Below are 13,928 nucleotides of genomic sequence, written 5' to 3'. Positions count from 1 at the left end.
GTCTATAGAGCTGAAATTTTTGCAGAAAGGAAGTGCTAAAGAAAGTGGACATTAAAGATGTTTTGAGCTGAGACCTTGATTTTCCTGCCAGGGAACCATTTTTTTTTTTATTTTTTTAAATCTGAGACCGTGCTTTTGCAGAAATGTTTGGACCTGACACACTGCACCATGAGACCCGAGAGCCTGCTTTTCCTGCCGGAGAACCACTTTTTATCTGAGACCGTACTTTTGCAGCAAGTGAAGCATGGTAAGAGTCACGTGCACAATGAGTTTTATGTAGTACTTTACTGTATGTACACCTATTCCTGTTTGTTCATTTAAATTTACAGCACTTTCTTTATTCTCTCATTCTTAGATCCAGAGTGTTTCCAGTTTAATTTCTGCTATATTGATTTCTGATTCTGTAATAAATGCTGTAGTAAAGAAAAGTCTGGTTTAAGAACAAAGGTAACATCTAATTTAAAACCTATATAGCTCTCTAGTACAGATTTGATTTGAACATTTCCTATTTCCTGTAATTATGTTAATATCCATTCTATATGTAACAAAACATTTTTGGATAAGAGATTGACTTGAGAAACCATCAGCCAGGTTGTTTTTTCTTTACTGAAATACGGTTAATCTTCAGAGGAAGATCCATATATAAATGAATTTTGTCCTGTAGGCTATAAGGTAATCTCTTTATCGTGAAAGGGAAAGAAAGGTGGAGGTATAGCGATGATTTATACATCATGTTTTGATGCTAACTTAATAGATTCATTTACTTCAGCATGAATAGAGATTATTACACGTCAACTTAAGGCACCCACTTTAAATGAGTCTTTAATGTGTATTCTTTGTTATTGTCTGCCTGGGAAATGGACTAAGGCCTCTACAATATTTTTATGATTTTGTTTTTAGAAACTCAATTATTACTTCATTTACCTTACTTCTGGGAGATGTAAATATACATTTGGAGGAGAAAATGAGTTGGGGAAATGCAATATCTTTTTTTCCTTTCCTTCTTGAATTACTCTATTCCCCCTTCATTACCTACTCATGATAAAGGGAATCAATTGGATTTAATTTCATTTTATGATGCTTCTACCACTACTATTCCAAATATTAGTTTAATGAATGTACATTGGAAAAAATGTCTTTGGCCAGATTACTTTTGATGCTCCTTTATGTTGCACTGGAAACAAATTAAGAACCCTATTAACCATCAGCTAATTTGCTATACTACTATAGGTAAGATTGACTCAGCTGCTTTTTGGGATAGCTATATTAATGAGAAGACTACTGATAATCTGGCAGTATTTTGGGCAGTTTGTAATTTCTTTATGACCGTGTCATTGCATCCTGCATACACTGTATTATAATAATGAAATTGGGATAGTACTAGGGTTTGGGCTAAGTCTTTGAAAATTTCTTTTGAGAAAAGGGTCTAATTCTTTTCAACCTCCATAAAGTTTTAAAGACTTTCGTTATCACTACAGATACTTGCAGATTAAAAGAAAGGTGTTGATTGATTGTAATACCCAGAATTTTCATGTTCTGTTCTAGTGGGAACCTACATTGATCTGTAAGGAATTATGTGGCAAGGTATGAATGGAATGAATCAGTAAGAACTAGGAATTTGTTTTTTTTCTCCCTATTTAGTTTCAGTTAGAAGGTGGATGCCCAGGATTCTATCAGGTCTAGTCCTGCTTTAATAATATTCAAAATGTCACTTAAATTGTTATTGAAAGATATATAAATGGTCACATCAACTGCATAAAAAAGGCGTTGAAGCCATTTTCTTCTAGTTTCCTCCGAAATGGGGCCATAATGATGTTAGAGGATAGGAGATAGTGGAGAACCTTGTGGCACATGTCTAGGTTGCCCATTAGATGGATTATATTTTGTCTAAGCTTGCATATTTCTTGCTAGAAATATATTACCAGTTGTGATGCAGAAGGAGTATTTTCATTTAAAGATGTTATCCCCGATAAGGGGATAAGGGGATAAGGTTTTTAACCAAGGCATATAGGGCTAGATTCTATATATGGCGCCTAAAAAATCTATGCGGAACTGAGCATATTCTATAAAATTTAGGCATGGTATATAGAATACGCTTAGTTGATATCGCAGTGCCTAAATCTATGCATGTTCATTTACGCTAATAAAAACCTGGTGCAAATCCATACATGTAGATTTAAGCACACTGACCTGTACTCTGTAATTACACATGGAAATTTTGGAACACCCACGAAATGTCCATAAACGCACCCCTTTTCAGCTACACACGTTTATATTGAACTGCGCGCTTTGCAATTTAGGCACAGTTCTTTATAGAATATGCTTAGTGATTTCCGCACAGAAATTGTAATTATTACCAATTAGTGCTTGTTATTATTTGTTAAATGCTGATTACCTTGTTCCACCAACTAAGTTACGTGCATATCTCCGCACGGAATCTAGGCGTCATATTTAGAATCCGGGGGATAGTTTTTTTGGTGTTTGTGTGTTCACCTCCTATCAGTTTTTTGAAGTATTTCATTTTGGCTTTTTTAACTTTATTTTTGCAATCCCTAGTTGCTTTCTTCCATAGTGTTTTGTTTTCTATGGTTTTTGTTTTCATCCATTTTCTCTCTAATTTTCTGCAGAGTCTCTTCATGTTTAGACTGTCTTGATTGAACCAGTTAGATAGCTTTTTATTTAGTCTAGATTTGGTTTAAATAGGAGTTATATCATCTAATATGTTTTTACTGAGTTCATCCCAAGTTACCAAGAACTTGTTAGCTCTAGCATAGATATTGGTTGATTTTTTAGGGGTGCTGGTAAGCTCTTGACACACATGGACGCTTGAATTTCCTTCTCCTGCCCTCAGAGCTCAATAATAGAACAGAATAGTGGATTAATGCAAGTAAACCTCTCCTTTTCTTAACTACTTCACATCTTACACCAACGACCTACAGATGTCAGGTTTGAAACCCTCCACATCTGAGCCTTCATCTTCTATGATTGTCAGATCTAAAAGACTAAAACAAGATCCCCCAATGCCAGAAAAAAATGGCGCCTGGGAAGTCCGCTTTGCCTGCATCATATTTGGTTTTAGAAGAACTTCGTGCACTACGGAATTATCCTTCAGGCACTACGGGATTACATGTGAACTGAAAGAAGAGATTACTAACATCTCAATCTTTGCTTGCAGGTTTTCAATTGCGAGTGTAGGAGCTGGAACGCCGCTCTAATCAAGCGGCATTGCAGATAACTTGACTGGACAACTCCTTGGCAGCACACTTTAAAAAATTGGAGCTCGAAATTGAAGATTTAGCCAGTAGATCACACTGAAATAATACCAGATTTCTGGGATTCAAGGAAGGCTTGGAGGGTACAAATATGAATGAGTTCCTTTCTAAATAGATTCCTGCTGTTCTCAATACAAGTTTTGACCCATCTCTAGAGTTTGAAAGAGTCTCGCACAACCATCACTCTTCATAACATCACCAAAACCTTCGATTCTCCTGAACAATTACAAGCTTATCTAGATCAAATACAATCTCATGGCATGTCCTGAACTGATGTTCTTTCTTCAATATGTATTTTCTCTTCCATGTCTCTTGTTATTGCTATATAACTGTTGAGATTTTCTGAATGGAAATTACCCTAGCCTCTGATCTATATTTTTATAAGCTCTATTCAAGGCTCTTTGGTACTTATTTGACAAAGATATATACTTCTGTCTTATTTTTTATAGCTCAGTTAAAGATTGCTATACTATTTAACTGGTCAATCTTCTCTCCGCTTCTCTGGTTTTCATGACCATGTTTTTTTTTCCTAAAAAATTCAAACCTTCTATCATCCTCCTGCAGGAAACCCATGTAACTGATTTAGCCTATTTAATTGCTCCTTACACATGGATTTCTCAATCTATAGATGCTCCCTCAGTTGGCAGAAAACATGATGTGTCAATTTTTTCCCCAAAAATATTTAGGTTAAAATCCTTTACAGTGTGGCTGACACTTAAGGTAGATGGCTAATTACTAACATAGAAATCTCTTCTCAACAATTGTTATTAGTAAATGTATATACACCTAACTCTGACTCAGTGGCGTTCCTGGGGGGGCTGGCACCCGGGGCGGATCGCCGATGCGCCCCGCCCCCCGGGTGCAGCGCCCCCTCCCCGGCAAAAGGACACCCCCGCAAAGGAACCCCCAGCCCGCCGGGTGCACGCTCCTGGGGGGGTGCCGTGTGCGCCTGTCCTCCGTTGTTCCATGCTTCTTCTCTGCCCCAGAACAGGAAGTAACCTGTTCCGGGGCAGAGAAGAAGCATGGAACAACGGAGGACAGGCGCGTGTGGCACCCCCCCCCCCAGCGGCGTGCACCCGGGGCGGACCGCCCCCCCCCCCGCCCCCCCTAGGAACGCCACTGCTCTGACTCACCTGACTTTTCACTCTACATCTTCTTTTGATGAGATGCCTGTTTGCATTTCTGGTGTTTTCAATCTCTCTTTAGATATTTGGCTTGATAAACATACCTCAGAACCTAAAATTGATATCAAAGCTAATACAAATTTGAGATCCTTAGTTTCACAATTCAATCTAATAGATCCCTGAAGAATTGGTCATCCTGATGCCAAGGAATACAGCTATCACTCACCACCACATAATAGTTTCTCACATATAGATTATTTCCTGTTTTCTGCCACTTTGTTACCTCAGTTTATAGAAGCCTCAATCCATACTAGAGTAATTTCAGATCATTCTCCTATATCCCTTTCTCTAAGCTATATTATACAAGCCCCTGTACCAATATCAAACTTCTCAGTGATGATACAATCAAATCTTGAATAGAAAATTTCATCAGAGAATTTTTTCAATTCAACCCACAAGACTGGGCCCCTGCTCTAACAATATGGGAAGTTTTTGACAACCCTAAGAGGGAAGCTGATATCCATATCTGCATACAAAAAGAAAGAACAAAATACTCTTATTCAAAATATAGAATCCCAGATCATAGATTGTGAACAAAAATATCTCCTTTCTCCCGATAGTGCTCTATTAAACTCTATTTATACATTTAAATATTCATATAATAAACTGATAACTGATATGGCATGTCATGAAATTTTTCAAACTAAAACTAGATATTACATTGAAGGTAATAAAAGTAGTAAATTGTTGGCAAATTACCTTAAAACGCAAAAGTACTAAAATTCAAATTTCATCTATCAAAAACAATGTTGATAATGTGAGTCACCTCAAATTCTGAAATTTTAAAATCATTCTCTCTCTTTTATATCAATCAGAATCCCAAGGAGGAACCACAACTGTAGATTTTCTTAACCCCCTTCAGTATTCACAATGGTCTACTGAAGATGGTAAACTCCTCTCTAAACCCATAGACATAGAAGATGTCACACATGCTATTTCGGATCTCCCTTCTGGCAAAGCATCCAGACCAGACCCAGTTGAATTTTATAAAATATTCAAAGTTTCTCTCCCCTATCCTAATCAAACTGTTCAATACTATTGTACCTCATGATATCTGCAATAATCGCTTTTCAGAAGCTTTGATAACAGTCATACCCAAACCTAACAAAGATCCTCAATGCATGCAAAATTATAGACCTATGTACCAGGGGTGTGCTGGTAAATTGTTAACAGGGGGCTCTCTCTCGCCAGCAAAGTAAAAGAGAATTCAGGAGGGGCCCAAGCCCACATTTTGGGATCCATTTGTTAAAGTAGCCATGGAGAACCAGCTCCCAAAATTCTTAAAAACTTAACAAACGGCTCTCAAGAGCCTGTGAGAGCCTGCTCCAGCACACCACTGCGCTATGTCCCTTCTCAACTCAGATTATAAATTATATGCTAAAATATTATCTAATAGATTAAAGAAGATTACAGATAAAGTTATATTGCCTTCTCAGGTAGGTTTTATTTTTATCCCAAATAGGCTTATCACTGCTAACTCTAGGTTACTTTTTCACATTTCACATTTTGCTAAGTCCCATTTCCACCCTGTCACTGCTTTATTCCTTGATGCTGAGAAGGCTTTTGACAGCAGGGTGGAATGGCCTTATCTATTTTCAATTTTATAATGGTTTGGTGCCCTAGTAGAATATATTGATAAAAATCAAAGTTTTATATACTAATCCTACAGCTAGAATAAATGCAAATAATCTCTCAGATTACATTCCTCTCAATAGAGGTGCACATCAAGGCTGTCCTTTGTCCCCTCACCTGTTCAACCTTGCTTTGGAACCTCTTCTTACAGCAATCAACTCAACGATCAATATAACGGGACTCCTACACAATAACCCTCACTATAAGGTAACCACATATGAGGATGATACACTTTTATATATCACAAATCCATCTTCTTCACTACCATCTTTATTTTCTTTAATTAACAAATTTTCCACATCTTCAGGGTATAAAATCAATCAATCAATCAATCAATCAATCAATCCAAAACTGAAGTATTGGCACTTAATGTTCATTCATCACATAATTTGATTCACCAATTTGGACTAGTTTGGGCTCCCCAAAAAATCAAATATATAGGAATTGAGCTCCATACTTCACTTCAAGAAACTATTCAACACAATGGAGATAATATAATGAAACTCCTTAAAACTCTCCTAGTAACCTGGAATCCCTTGTATATCTCCTGGTGGGCAGGCTCGAGACCATCAAAATAATGGCTACTCCTAAGATAAACTTCATACTTTGATACCAGCATTACTCCACGTCTCCTTCTATAAACAAAATTGAAAAGCTTTTGTCCTCTTTTCTATGGAAGTCTAAACAGATCAGAATCTCACTCTCAAAATTCAAAGCCCCAAAGGAAAAAGGTGTAATGTTTCCTGATTTTCTTCTGTACCAGAAGGCTTTCATTGCTCAACAAGGCTGTCATTTTTTTTTCTGATGATGAACATTCTCCTATGTGGCTTCTTCTGGAAAAATCCTTGGCTCACACTTTCCCCTTTAATTCCTTACCACCAACTCTTTGACTCTTTCACAAAAAGAGAATGCTCCGAGCCTTAGATAATATACTTGAATTTCCTTTTTATAGGTCACCACATACCTCAATTTGGGAAAATCCTACCTTTCTAATATATAATAATCCTTTCTTTTGGAAAAAATGGGTAGACTGCAATATTTGATGTTTGCAAGATGTTTATAATTGTAATTTGCATGTTGTATCATCTTTTCAGGATTTGCAATCTATATCTTCCCTCATCGCAGTTTTTTAGATGGATTCAACCATCCCATTGCCTAAGAAAATCTACCAATTTAAAATCTTTTACTTGCTCCAGACCTTCTATTTTTTAGCTCTCTGAATCCCTACTAAACAATGGACACATTGCATCATCCATATATAGACTGTTTCTCATGGGTGTAGGCTGTTTCACTTGGTGGGGGGCAAAGGGTGGGGTGTGGCACATTTGCATATTCATTTGCATACATTCATCTTATACATATTCATTATGGTCATTCAAAACATACACAAGCCTAAAACACTGAATATGAAATCAGCATTTATATATTTTTTTTTAAACTGAAAAAAGCCAGCACCCTGGGAAAATTTCTCTCATTATGCCTCCTCTCACATTCAAATAACATCAATACACCTACTGGAAAACTAAACAGGCCAGATTAGTACATATTGATCCTGCATAGGCATTCAGTGCTAGCAGGATACCTGGTTTCTTCCACACATGCAGAACGCAGATAAACCGTCACCAAAAGTAGGGCATCTTTTACTAAGGCGTGCTCACGTTTTTGGTGCGCGCTAAAATTGGGCATGTTCTAAACATTAGAGATGCCTCCTATGGGCGTTTAGCCTGCGCCAAAACCGTGAGCACACCTTAGTAAAAGACTAACTATAGACTAAAAATAGAAATATATAGACAAAAATTAAACTAGCCAGACTTTGCACACAATACAACAGAAAAACAGTAATGTGTTCCCTCATACTGTGCAAAATATGAAGACAGCAGGTGTAAATTTCAAAAACTGACATATTCTATATACTACATTACAAATTAAGGGGTCCATTTACTAAATGCTAAGATGACCATTTTATACCTATGCCTTAGCATTTAGCACACGTTAATCATTAGTGCTTGCTAACTATATTAACGTACCTTAGTAAAAGAACCCCTAAGCATGGTGTACTGTCCGAGCTAGAAGAAGGTGGTTTAGGCTTTTGAAAGCTAACTGAAAGATGTATTCATGTAGTCCAATAGAAAACCATTACCTTATTTTCCACTTTGCACTGTTTGTAATATGCTAGTTTTTGAATTAAAAATATATATTTTTCTACCTGTGTGGTCTGGTCATTTAATGTTTCTAACTGTGTTGATTCCAGTTTCTGGTTTCTGCTAACTCTTTTGCCAGGATTTCCTTTTCCATTTGTCACTTCTCTCTTTTCTGTCTTCTTCAATTTCTTCATTACATCTATATCTGGCATTGTTCTTTTCATTCCAGTTTCTTCCATTTATTTTTCTGCCTTTCTGTTCAGATTTCATTATTCCCTCTTGTTACTGCATCTACCTACAAGTTTCTATCTCTTTCCCTCATCCCTGCCCCCTTCCAAATATTCTCCAGACTTTCACTAACTCTGTCCTCTCCTTCTTCCACTCTCTCTCCCTCTATTCCATCCTGTTTCTTTCCACCCCTTCCCCTTCTATCCAGCACAGTGGTGTAGCCATACCTGACATTTTGGATGGGCCGGGAGCTAATATGGGTGGGCACTATGTATATATAGGTGTGAGTAATTTTTTTGGGGATCCTAAATAATTTTTAACAACAGTCTGCCCAACAGCTGTCCTACAGCAACATAAACCACATACATATTCGGAACCTATGTTGCAAACCTTAAAACCACCATACCGAGAATACAAAACACTGAGGATCTATAGAGCAATTCTACCATACCATAAGCAGTCATTTCTACGAGTCACACAAGGAAAAGGAAAGCATCTTAAACACTACAGTGAGCACTAGAACATCAATTCACCTATTGTAAAACGAAACCAGACAGAATAGTACAGATTGTCGATCCTGCACAGTCAATGCCAACTGAAAGCCATGTCTTTTTCACAAACACAGAAACACCCTAATCCATTATAAAATAAGTAATCATAAACTTTCTATTTAGACAAAAATTAAACTGAACCCCTGATGCCAGACTCTGCATACAATGCAACACCACAGAAACAGAAAATGTCCCCTAGTACTGTGCAAAATATAAAGACAGCAGATGTAAATTTGAAAAAAACTAACAAATACTAATCGCCACTACAAATTAACAAATAGAAATAAAACAAATATAGAAAATAAAATAATACCATTTTATTAGACTAATACATTTAGCTGTCAGAGGCCAAAACTTTCTTCCTCAGGTCAATACAGTATAGCGAATGCTACATACCTGTAGAAGGTATTCTCCGAGGACAGCAGGCTGATTGTTCTCACTGATGGGGTGACGTCCACGGCAGCCCCTCCAATCGGAATCCTTACTAGCAAAGTCCTTTGCTAGTCCTCGCGCACCCGCGCGCACCGCGCATGCGCGGCCGTCTTCCCGCCCGAAACCGGCTCGAGCCGGCCAGTCCAGTATGTAGCAAGACAATACAAGGGAAGACACAACTCCAAAGGGGAGGCGGGCGGGTTTGTGAGAACAATCAGCCTGCTGTCCTCGGAGAATACCTTCTACAGGTATGTAGCATTCGCTTTCTCCGAGGACAAGCAGGCTGCTTGTTCTCACTGATGGGGTATCCCTAGCCCCCAGGCTCACTCAAAACAACAACCATGGTCAATTGGGCCTCGCAACGGCGAGGACATAACTGAGATTGACCTAAAAAATTTACCAACTAACTGAGAGTGCAGCCTGGAACAGAACAAACAGGGCCCTCGGGGGGTGGAGTTGGATCCTAAAGCCCAAACAGGTTCTGAAGAACTGACCCGAACCGACTGTCGTGTCGGGTATCCTGCTGCAGGCAGTAATGAGATGTGAATGTGTGGACAGATGACCACGTCGCAGCTTTGCAAATTTCTTCAATGGAGGCTGACTTCAAGTGGGCTACCGACGCAGCCATGGCTCTAACATTATGAGCCGTGACATGACCCTCAAGAGCCAGCCCCGCCTGGGCGTAAGTGAAGGAAATGCAATCTGCTAGCCAATTGGATATGGTGCGTTTCCCTACAGCCACTCCCCTCCTATTGGGATCAAAAGAAACAAACAATTGGGCGGACTGTCTGTGGGGCTGTGTCCGCTCCAGGTAGAAGGCCAATGCTCTCTTGCAGTCCAATGTGTGCAGCTGACGTTCAGCAGGGCAGGAATGAGGACGGGGAAAGAATGTTGGCAAGACAATTGACTGGTTCAGATGGAACTCCGACACGACCTTTGGCAAGAACTTAGGGTGAGTGCGGAGGACTACTCTGTTATGATGAAATTTGGTATAAGGGGCCTGGGCTACCAGGGCCTGAAGCTCACTGACTCTACGAGCTGAAGTAACTGCCACCAAGAAAATGACCTTCCAGGTCAAGTACTTCAGATGGCAGGAATTCAGTGGCTCAAAAGGAGGTTTCATCAGCTGGGTGAGAACGACATTGAGATCCCATGACACTGTAGGAGGCTTGACAGGGGGCTTTGACAAAAGCAAACCTCTCATGAAGCGAACAACTAAAGGCTGTCCTGAGATCGGCTTACCTTCCACATGGTAATGGTATGCACTGATTGCGCTAAGGTGAACTCTTACAGAGTTGGTCTTGAGACCAGACTCAGACAAGTGCAGAAGGTATTCAAGCAGGGTCTGTGTAGGACAAGAGCGAGGAGCTAGGGCCTTGCTGTCACACCAGACGGCAAACCTCCTCCACAGAAAGAAGTAACTCCTCTTAGTGGAATCTTTCCTGGAAGCAAGCAAGACGCGGGTGACACCCTCTGACAGACCCAAAGAGGCAAAGTCTACGCTCTCAACATCCAGGCCGTGAGAGCTAGGGACCGGAGGCTGGGATGCAGAAGAGCCCCTTCGTCCTGCGTGATGAGGGTCGGAAAACACTCCAATCTCCACGGTTCTTCGGAGGATAACTCCAGAAGAAGAGGGAACCAGATCTGACGCGGCCAAAAAGGAGCAATCAGAATCATGGTGCCTCGGTCTTGCTTGAGTTTCAACAAAGTCTTCCCCACCAGAGGAATGGGAGGATAAGCATACAGCAGGCCCTCCCCCCAGTCCAGGAGGAAGGCATTTGATGCCAGTCTGCCGTGGGCCTGAAGCCTGGAACAGAACTGAGGGACTTTGTGGTTCGCTCGAGATGCGAAGAGATCCACCAAGGGGGTGCCCCATGCTTGGAAGATCTGGCGCACCACTCGGGAGTTGAGCGACCACTCGTGAGGTTGCATAATCCTGCTCAGTCTGTCGGCCAGACTGTTGTTTACGCCTGCCAGATATGTGGCTTGGAGCACCATGCCGAGACGGCGAGCCCAGAGCCACATGCTGACGGCTTCCTGACACAGGGGGCGAGATCCGGTGCCCCCCTGCTTGTTGACATAGTACATGGCAACCTGGTTGTCTGTCTGAATTTGGATAATTTGGTGGGACAGCCGATCTCTGAAAGCCTTCAGAGCGTTCCAGATCGCTCGCAACTCCAGGAGATTGATCTGTAGACCGCGTTCCTGGAGGGACCAGCTTCCTTGGGTGTGAAGCCCATTGACATGAGCTCCCCATCCCAGGAGAGACGCATCCGTGGTCAGCACTTTTTGTGGCTGAGGAATTTGGAAAGGACGTCCCAGAGTCAGATTGGACCAAATCGTCCACCAATACAGGGATTCGAGAAAACTCGTGGACAGGTGGATTACGTCTTCTAGATCCCCAGCAGCCTGAAACCACTGGGAAGCTAGGGTCCATTGAGCAGATCTCATGTGAAGGCGGGCCATGGGAGTCACATGAACTGTGGAGGCCATGTGGCCCAGCAATCTCAACATCTGCCGAGCTGTGATCTGCTGGGACGCTCGCACCAGCGAGACGAGGGACAACAAGTTGTTGGCTCTCGCCTCTGGGAGATAGGCGCGAGCCGTCTGAGAATCCAGCAGAGCTCCTATGAATTCGAGTCTCTGTGATGGGAGAAGATGGGACTTTGGGTAATTTATCACAAACCCCAGTAGCTCCAGGAGGCGAATAGTCATCTGCATGGACTGCAGGGCTCCTGCCTCGGACGTGTTCTTCACCAGCCAATCGTCGAGATATGGGAACACGTGTACCCCCAGCCTGCGAAGTGCCGCTGCTACTACAGCCAGGCACTTTGTGAACACCCTGGGCACAGAGGCGAGCCCAAAGGGTAGCACACAGTACTGGAAGTGACGTGTGCCCAGCTGAAATCGCAGATACTGTCTGTGAGCTGGCAGTATCGGGATGTGTGTGTAGGCATCCTTCAAGTCCAGAGAGCATAGCCAATCGTTTTCCTGAATCATGGGAAGTAGGGTGCCCAGGGAAAGCATCCTGAACTTTTCTTTGACCAGATATTTGTTCAGGGCCCTTAGGTCTAGGATGGGACGCATCCCCCCTGTTTTCTTTTCCACAAGGAAGTACCTGGAATAGAATCCCAGCCCTTCTTGCCCGGATGGCACGGGCTCGACCGCATTGGCGCTGAGAAGGGCGGAGAGTTCCTCTGCAAGTACCTGCTTGTGTTGGAAGCTGTAAGACTGAGCTCCCGGTGGACAATTTGGAGGTTTTGAGGCCAAATTGAGGGTGTATCCTTGCCGGACTATTTGGAGAACCCACTGATCGGAGGTTATGAGAGGCCACCTTTGGTGAAAAGCTTTCAACCTCCCTCCGACTGGCAGGTCGCCCGGCACTGACACTTGGATGTCGGCTATGCTCTGCTGGAGCCAGTCAAAAGCTCGCCCCTTGCTTTTGCTGGGGAGCCGCGGGGCCTTGCTGAGGCGCACGCTGCTGACGAGAGCGAGCGCGCTGGGGCTTAGCCTGGGCCGCAGGCTGTCGAGAAGGAGGATTGTACCTACGCTTGCCAGAAGAGTAGGGAACAGTCCTCCTTCCCCCAAAAAATCTTCTACCTGTAGAGGTAGATGCTGAAGGCTGCCGGCGGGAGAACTTGTCGAATGCGGTATCCCGCTGGTGGAGATGCTCTACCACCTGCTCGACCTTCTCTCCAAAAATATTGTCCGCACGGCAAGGCGAGTCCGCAATCCGCTGCTGGAGTCTATTCTCCAGGTCGGAGGCACGCAGCCATGAGAGCCTGCGCATCACCACACCTTGAGCAGCGGCCCTGGACGCAACATCAAAGGTGTCATACACCCCTCTGGCCAGGAATTTTCTGCACGCCTTCAGCTGCCTGACCACCTCCTGAAAAGGCTTGGCTTGCTCAGGGGGGAGAGCATCAACCAAGCCCGCCAACTGCCGCACATTGTTCCGCATGTGTATGCTCGTGTAGAGCTGGTAAGACTGGATTTTGGCCACGAGCATAGAGGAATGGTAGGCCTTCCTCCCAAAGGAGTCTAAGGTTCTAGAGTCTTTGCCCGGGGGCGCCGAAGCATGCTCCCTAGAACTCTTAGCCTTCTTTAGGGCCAGATCCACAACTCCAGAGTCGTGAGGCAACTGAGTGCGCATCAGCTCTGGGTCCCCATGGATCCGGTACTGGGACTCGATCTTCTTGGGGATGTGGGGATTACTTAGTGGCTTGGTCCAGTTCGCAAGCAATGTCTTTTTCAGGACATGGTGCAAGGGAACAGTGGACGCTTCCTTAGGTGGAGAAGGATAGTCCAGGAGCTCAAACATTTCAGCCCTGGGCTCGTCCTCCACAACCACCGGGAAGGGGATGGCCGTAGACATCTCCCGGACAAAGGAAGCAAAAGACAGACTCTCGGGAGGAGAAAGCTGTCTCTCAGGAGAGGGAGTGGGATCGGAAGGAAGACCCTCAGAGAAATATCTGGGGTCTTCTTCCT

At 42.7% G+C, this 13,928-nt stretch overlaps 1 protein-coding gene across 7 annotated transcripts in view; it reads right to left on the bottom strand.

The window, feature by feature from the left end:
* LOC115475709 (beta-Ala-His dipeptidase-like) overlaps positions 1–13,928 on the bottom strand; it is a 190,747-nt gene that overhangs the window by 30,603 nt on the left and 146,216 nt on the right. The window lies entirely within an intron of this gene.

Source organism: Microcaecilia unicolor, chromosome 1 (genome assembly GCF_901765095.1).
Source record: "Microcaecilia unicolor chromosome 1, aMicUni1.1, whole genome shotgun sequence".
Classification (NCBI taxonomy): Eukaryota; Metazoa; Chordata; class Amphibia; order Gymnophiona; family Siphonopidae; genus Microcaecilia; species Microcaecilia unicolor.
Note: the sequence above shows the minus strand (reverse complement) of the source record. Positions and strands in the feature narration are given on the sequence as shown.